The sequence below is a fragment of the Cryptomeria japonica genome, chromosome 10 (genome assembly GCF_030272615.1).
Source record: "Cryptomeria japonica chromosome 10, Sugi_1.0, whole genome shotgun sequence".
Classification (NCBI taxonomy): domain Eukaryota; kingdom Viridiplantae; phylum Streptophyta; class Pinopsida; order Cupressales; family Cupressaceae; genus Cryptomeria; species Cryptomeria japonica.
Window position 1 is genome coordinate 843,936,182 of NC_081414.1, and position 8,723 is coordinate 843,944,904.

Consider the following 8,723-nt stretch of genomic DNA (forward strand, 5'->3'; position numbering starts at 1 on the left):
GAAAGCACTCATTTAATTCGGTGAACTATGCAAAGCCAAATCTGAATAGGAGAAGCAAATGGCTATTCAAAAGAAAAATAAAGTACTTCAGAAGGTGAAAGCACTATTAATAGATATGCTACCTGAAGCTACTGTAACAAAAGATGCCGCCATCCACATTCAACTGGATGAACTCCTAACCAAGATAGAGACATCTGGAGTAGATGCATCTGAATATTTGAGCAAGTTAAAGGATAAGGAGCTCATTGCTAAAATGATTGAAGAGGTACAAAAAGCTATTGCTATTGGCAAAGTTAAACTTGTCAAATTTATTGTTGAGTTGACCCCTCAACTCAAGCACATTCTTTATTTATTTCAGAAACTCTATACATTCTCTCTATTCATTAAGGACATCAAAAATAAAATAGAAGTGATTGAGAATGAGATCACCGATCTCTCTAATAAGTTGACCACTGAGCCACACTCTATTTAGAATTTTTATAGAAAGCTACAAAAGCTCATGGCTCAACAATTGGAACTAAGGAATGAAGAGCACAAGATAAGGATGGACATAATGACACTTCATACATTATTCATTCCTCATCTTTCATCCATCCAAGAATAGATCAACAAGGCTACCTCCCTATCCCCTCAGCAAGAGGGAAGCACCTTAGATGGACTAATTTCACTGTTAGCTGACATTACAACTCAGAATTCACTCATGGATAGTATCAAGGATGCCCTCTCTGCCACTCTCACCGATGCCAAGACAAAGTACAAATCCATTTTTGACCAGCTGCCACCACTGAATGGTAACTAAATTTTGATGTTTGTCAAAAAGGGGGAGTGAGTATAGTATCAAAGTATACAAGGGAATGTAGTATACAGGGGGAGTATACCGAGCAGAATAGAGTATTCATATGCACAGTTAATTTTGATAGAAGAGTAGTGAAGCAAGCAGTCATCACAGAACATTGATCACCGAGCATGCAAAATCAAAATTTTGTATAGTATAGTGATAAGGGGAGTATATCTAAATATACTATTTCATTGACTAATGTATATACTGTCTGTTTAGTCAAATTTTGCAAGTATATAGATTTTTGAGCTATGACTTTGAAAGTAGTTTTGTCAAACATCTCAACTAATGTAAAAAGGGGAGATTGTTACTACTTATTAAGTTGCCATTAGTTTTATATCCAAAGTCATTCTATATACTCTAGTCGATTTCTACTACCGAAACATTCAGTCAGTATGCACAGAGTAGTTGGTTATAGAAGAAAGTAGTCACAGAGCCCAATATACACCAAGTTGTCTACCAAGTAACATTGTATGTCTACCGAGCAGCAATAATGATACATCGAGTTGATATACACCGAGTGAAACACATTACTAGATTCATTGAACCTAGACACTCATGTGGAAACGTGTTACAAGATCGAGGAACAAAGAACTGTTATCACATTGGAAATTGCACCTAAGGATTGTGTATGATTTTGAGGTCATCTATCCAATGAAATATTTTGTATGGTTATTCATTCGATAAATCATGTTTGTAAGAACGAAGCAATGAACCAGAACACTGACATAAGAGATCTATTTATACAGCATGGATTGAGATCAGATGAGAGAGATAAGAAGACATATAGAGGTGTATGAAGAAAGCACTAAGTGTTATGATTGTTATAGAGACACAGAGGTCACTGGGAAGGATTTCAAAGAACAGTCAAAGAACAGAGTAAGCAAAAGGGTTTACCGAGTTATTTTATGGGTTACCAAGGTATGCCATAAGCAAGGTAATCTCACTTTGAGCACATAGAATCTGCTATAACATTTTAGATGTAAAGTTACAGATATTTGTAAAGATTTTATTGTAATATTTGAAGTTGTAAGAGAAACCTTTAACAGGGTAAAAGACTCTAACAAAGTCTATAAATTGTAAAGCCTTTAACCAAGTGCAGCATTTAGAATAAGTGTTGTAAAATCCTTTAGCAAGGTAGATCTAAAGATCTTGATACTCCTAATAGGGTAAGCTATCAGAAATAGCTAAACATGTAGCTCTAACTGGGCACTCTTTGTTATTGCAGTAGTGAAGTTGTGGGTGTCATCCCCACTGCAGTTTTTCTCTCTAACCAAGAGTTTCTGCGTAACCAAAATATATGTGTTATGGAGTGAATCATGTATGATTGTTATCTATTTGTTTTAGCTTTATGTTATGTTACAACAGTTTTTGGTTTATGCATAATAGTCAAGATATTGTTGATAAAAGGATTTGAAGTACTAATTCACCCCTCCCCTCTCAGTACATTAGCTTTCCATATTGGGCCTAACATAATGTTGATCGATTGCAAGCCATGAGGGTTCTAAGGAGAACCAAGGGGGTCACCAAAGTGACTAAAGATTATGCAAAAGCAAAAGCAAAGTAGAAAAGCAGGAAATGAAAGGAGGGAATGCCAATGGAGCGCTTGTGAGTACAAGAGGTGCCTGTTTACTAGGTTTTCACCTTCTTGGCAGAGATCTCTCTTTTTTTTTTTTAAGGACATTTTTTTTATTTTTAGAGTTGTTTTATGTTTGGCCCTAGTGTCTAGCAAGGCAAAAGGGATTTTGAGTACATGAATGGATAAATGAATTATGGTGGACGCTTTCAAGGACTATCTCACAACATTAATCCAAGCACAAGGACCAAATATAGAAATGTAAAGCAAGGATTTTAGTGATGTAAAGCAAGGATTTTAGCGATGTAAAGAAAGGATATAGGGTAATGAAGCCATATGGTCCAAAGAAGTGGCCATGTCAAGAGGTTTGTGGAAAGCATGTTTTTGTATTTTGTCCATAGTGTTGATCAAGATCAAGGAATAGATCTGGATAGGGGACAAATAAGATAAGCAAGATCAAAGTTGGTAATGAAGGATGTAAGCGAGCAATGGACAAAATAATGGATAGGATCTTAAGGATGAAGATCAAGTGCAATAGATAAGACACAAAAAACCCTGTATAGATCCTTAAGCTTGTCAAGATCAAAGGTGGAAAAAGGGACATGGTTGGATATAGACTGAATAAGGGATAATAGAGAATGGGGGATAATAGATGGATGCACACAGGTGGGTCTTGCCCCCTGTGAATAGTGCAAGAGGACAATGAATTATGCATGAGGCCTATTTGCTAGGTTTTCATCATCGTACTTGCCCAAGGTGCCACAAGAAGTGGTTTTCACTCGTGGAAGAAGTTATTTCTCTACTTTTTTTTGATATTTTTTAGTTTTGGAAGATAATGGATGCATGATAGGAGAGGTAAGAAGGACTCCAGTTTCTTGCTTCTTTGGATCTGTACCCTTGGAATATGAGTTTCAATAGACCATGTCTATGAAGGTATGCTCAAAGATGTTGGTAGGATAATGAAATGAAACTAGGGCAAGGATTTATGCAAAGGATTGGATAAGAGGGATGGAAGGGTGAAAAAGTGGTGTTGGATTATGGATGGGATGTTGGAAGAATTGTGTATGGCTAGATGGAAATGTTGGAAAGATCAACATTGGCACACACCTTGAGGGATGGTGTTACTTATGGAAGAGAAGTGAATCTCAGATTTTGAGATTTGGATGGAGGAAAGGTTACAGATTTTGGGGCATAAGAACCCAAAATGGATGAAGGAGGTGATGGAGGAACAACAATTTTGGATGCCAATTTTGATTTTTCTTCAGAGTTTTGTGCTTCAAGCAGCCACTTAGGGATCCACATGGTTTTTTATTTTTGATGATTTTGTAGTTCCTTAGAGCACATTGCTTGTACAAGTTCCTTGGGAACCCATATAAATTTTGACTTTTCTTCTTTCTTTGTGGGCATTTGTGGCATTTTGTATTTTTCATTTTGGATCATATTTTGATTTGTTTTGACATGTCAATTAGATGGGACATGTTGATCCTTGAATACATGTGGGTTACTTGATTTATGACTTTTATGCTTGGCATCCAAATTGCTTGGAGGGAGATGCAAGTATAGACAAGAATGATATGGACGTCTTTTAGATGGATGGAAGGTACTTGAAGATGTGTGCCTTTGTTGATCCCACATAAGGGACGGAGGGATATAGGGACCTAGAATGGATGGAAGAGGTGAAGGAGAAGGCATGCATTTGGATTTAACTGGAGAAATGTAGGATTTATGAGAGATACCAACATCTTGATAAATGTCCCTGAGGCCATGACCTTTAACATTTTCTTTAATATGGAGGGGTTCTTGCTTGTGGAGATCTACCCCTTTGCCTTTATAAATATTTTGACTTGTAGGTGTAGCGTCCTAAAATTTTGACACTTGCAATTTCGACTGCATTTCGGTCTTCACGATGGCGACGCAACACGTAACCTAAATGGAGACCCCAAACCTGATTACGACACCAAAAACTGCATTTTTCAAGCACCCTGGCCTGAACCTCCTTGCACCCTACTGTCCCGGGAGGTGGGACCAGAGAACCCAGCACCCTGGTCCCCCAGGACCAGGGCGCCCAGCGCTGGGCCCCCAGGACCATGGCGCCCAGCGCCCTGGTCCCTAGGCCTATTTTGGGCCCGGCCTCCTATGGGGTATCGGGTCTTTTTGTTTGCAAATTGGAAATTAACTTTCCTGGTCGGCCTAAGGTCGGGAAAATCAGTCTTTTAACCCTAATTGGAAAGTATATAAACTACATTTTTCTCTCTCATTTGGCATGAATGAAGAGGATGAACATATGTGGAAACGATACTCAAGCATTCAAGCATTCAAGCATTCAAGCATTCAAGCATTCCTTCCAAGTCTCCATTCAAGGCTAAGTGTTGCATTCAAGACAAGGATTCAACCATTGAAGAGGAGATCACTTACTACATGCTACAACATACAACAATACAACAAACAACAACATCTATACCTTCGCACATAAGGATACAAAAATCCTTACAACAAGGTATTAGTACTTGTTTTACATTACAGACATTTACATTTATAGCATTTCTCATTTCTTGGTTAATTCCAAAACCGAGGTTTGACCTAAAGGCAAACCCCTAATCCCTAAGCCCCCAATCATCTTCGCTTTTCTGTGTGTAGGTTGCAGGTACGCGGCTGAAATTGAAGATCTGGAATCCTTGTGCAGAGACGAACAGATCCCCCTTCGTTTCGCGGATTTTTCGGAGGACCGTGGCGCCGGGCGCCATCGTCCTAACAACTTTTGCTCAAATTTGCAGGACAGCGCCGTATCGACATTTTACTGCTAATTCCAGGTCCGCAGCTCCATCCTATATCCCTAACTCAGTTTATAAGCAAATCTTTGTCACTTTCTATGCATTCCTAGCTTAATTCTTCTATGCACATTCTTTACAAAAGAGGGTAGCCTTGCTTTCTTAACCCTTGAAACTCATTTTAGCATCCAATCTTGCATTGCTTGGGATTGGATTTTGTGGGTTTCAACCCCTCTTTTGAATGTAAAGTCTCTCCCTTAAGTGAAAACCATCAACCCTAGCGACCTCCCTTCTCTCTCCTCAGAGTTGGAAGAGGGGAGAGCAACTAGGGTTCGATTGCGATTTTTCGCTTTACATTTTGGTGAACCCGATGTGAACATCCTTTCTGATTATTCATGTTTAGATCTGAAAATTGATTCCTTGATTGCATTTCCATGTTTGATCTTTTGCAAATTTTAGAGGTTGATTGCATAAAAACCCTAAATTTTCTTTTTGAAAATTGAACTTGTGAAATATTTAATTGTTAATGCTTGTTTCAGATCTGCCCTTCTATTACAAATTATCAATTCATATTTGTGCTTTAATTTGAAAATTGAGTGGTTAAGTGTCAAAACCCTAATTTTTGAAACCCTCTTAATTCAACCTTTGTCCGACAATTTCACTGATCAAAACATCTCCAAATCAGCTGTAACTTTGGATTCCGCAATAAAATCACAATATCTTTCATCCCTGAAAATTTGGAAAAAAGTTGCGAGGACCATGTGCACTCCGAGCGCCATCGTCCCCGACATTTTTTCCGAAATTTTGGGAGCGAGATCTTACTGTATTTTTCTACTAAAATCCAGAATTTTGGCTGATTTTATCAATTATAACACTTTCAAAATTACAGTCAAAGTTGGTCTTGTGATTGCTTGGTTTAAGGCTCCTAATCATTGAAATTGAAATTTTGTGTCAAAATTATGGTCTTACTGTCCTAAATCTGAAAAGTGTGTTTGCATTCATTCGAAATTTCAGTGCTTTATTCAAATTCTTGCAATTTGTGATCTTTGAAATTAAGTGCTTAATTACAACAACTTTGATTTCCGCTTTCAAAATTGAATTTTGCGTGAAATTGAGTCAATTTTTAAATTTCAAAACTTGCATTACTTTTGACATTCCCTCTAAAATCATAAAATTCAAAATTTCAATTTCCCTCCCTTTTTCAAAATTCAAATTTTGCATTTTTCGACAATCTTGGTAGTGTTCAATTTTGAGATTGCAACTTTAATTTGGCCTATCTACAGATCGTAAAATCACTCAATTTTTTCAAATTAGCTCTAAAATCATCATAACTTTCATCCCTGCAAATTTCGAAAAAAGTTGCAAGGACCGTGTGCACTCCGAGTGCCACGGTCCCAGACATTTTTTTTGAAATTTCGGGAGACTGTCGTGATTGCATTTAACAGCTTAAATCTAGAAGATTGGCTGATTTTACTGAAAATTGCTACCTCTAAATTCAAAATCTTCTCTCTCTTTCTAGTGTATGAGTTTTACAACAACAAGCCCTACTTACACTATTCCCGTTAGACGAAGCCGTAGAATTAGGTCTTTCCGAGGTGTAACTACCGAGGAGATGGAACCTAATTTGAATAGCCTTTTTAACGAGGACATGGGTAATTCCTCTAATCCTCCTAATGATGAAGAAGCTCTCCATGAGGTTTCTGTAGAACAACTTTCGAAATTGGATAACCAATTTGATGATTTTCACCAATGGATGTCTCATGAGTATCCCGATAGTCAAGCTCTTCCTTTAATTGAGGGTCTAAAATGCATGCTTCAAAGTGATAAGAATGGAATTGATATTTTGCGTGGTATTTCACACATTGTGAATTTGAATGTGATGCCTATAAAGAGTTGTGCCGAATCTTTAGGTTATACACAACCTCCCACTCAAGTCAATCATTCTATTCCTTTGACAACTTCTATTGCTAGTATACCTACCTTTACATCAAACATAATGGCTACTTCTATACAAGACATTCCTCCTGTGATTACCAGTCATGGGGGCAATCCTTCTTCTTCAATTAACCCTCTTCCTTCATTCAATCCAACTTCTTCATTCATTCCTTCAATGAGTGTTCCTATTACATCTTCACAAATGAACATGACGCAAGGGGGCAATTCATTCAATCATTCCATTCCTCCTTGTAGTGTTCCTCTTGTCCAATCATCTCCTATGACTAACTATCATAGAGTCCCACCACCTTACTCTCTACCTTCTTTCAATAACATAACACCTCCATCTCAATCTAACACATCTAATATGAATTCTTCGACTGAAGCGACCATTAACAATCTTGCACAAACTGTCTCTTCTTTATAGCAACAAATTGCCTCTATGAATCAATCTAAGTTTAGTGTGCCCACATTTGATGTTGCGAGCCCACTTTCTCTTGACATTGTTCGAGCTATCCCTCCTAAACATGTTGAAATCCCGCATTTGGAGCTTTATAATGGTAAAGGTGATCCTCTAACACATGCTAAGACTTTTCAAACAATTTGTACCGATTTTGCTTATGACCAAAGGTTGCTTGCAAAATTGTTTACTAGAACATTAAGAGACAAAGCCCTACAATGGTATTGCTCGTTGCCTTCTTATTCTATTACTTCTTTCAAACAACTTGCAAATGCTTTCATTCAACAATTTCAAAACAATATAAGTCCTAAAGTTACTTTGATTGATTTAATGCATTGTAAACAAGGTGTTAAAGAAAAAGTGACTGATTTTATTGGTAGATATAAGCATTTGTATGCTCAAATTTCTTTTCCAGTGCCTGATAATGATAGTCAAAGAATCTTTATTTCTAATTTACAAAAAGATATTCGAGACAAACTTTTGTTTTCTGAGTTTACTTCTTTCCAACAGTTGTGTGCAACTCTTCACAATTATCAACTGACTGTGAGTCAAATGGAACAATCACATCCTATGGCTCCGAGTGATAAGGGTGATAGCAGTCAACAACCATTTGGAAAGTTTAAACCGAACAGAGATTCCATCAAATTCAATGAAAACATCATCAACAACAATGTGAATGCAGCATCAAGTGTGCCTCCTATTTCTAATTTTTTCAAGAAAGAAAGAAAGTATACTCCTTTGAATGAATCATTGTATAGTATTATGAATAAGTTATTGGAACAAAATGTGATTACTCTTCCTCCTATAAGGCAAATTGATCCTGCAAAGATTACTTCACCTTATTTTGATAACAAATCTTTTTGTCACTTTCATCGTCAGTCTGGGCATGATACTGAAAAATGTTTTTCTTTAAAGGGTAAAATTCAAGATTTGATTGATAATAATACTATCTCTGTTTCTAGAGTGAATGATAAAGGCAATACATCTGTAGCTCCTCCTAACCAAAATCTTTAGATTTTTACTGATCCATTACCTTCTCATACTTCTCATACCTCTAATGCGATTGAGGCTAATGATTCCTCTCTCTCATCTAATGGTCTTGTGTCTATGACTCCGAATGTGATTAACTTTGTAGAGCAGCAAGAA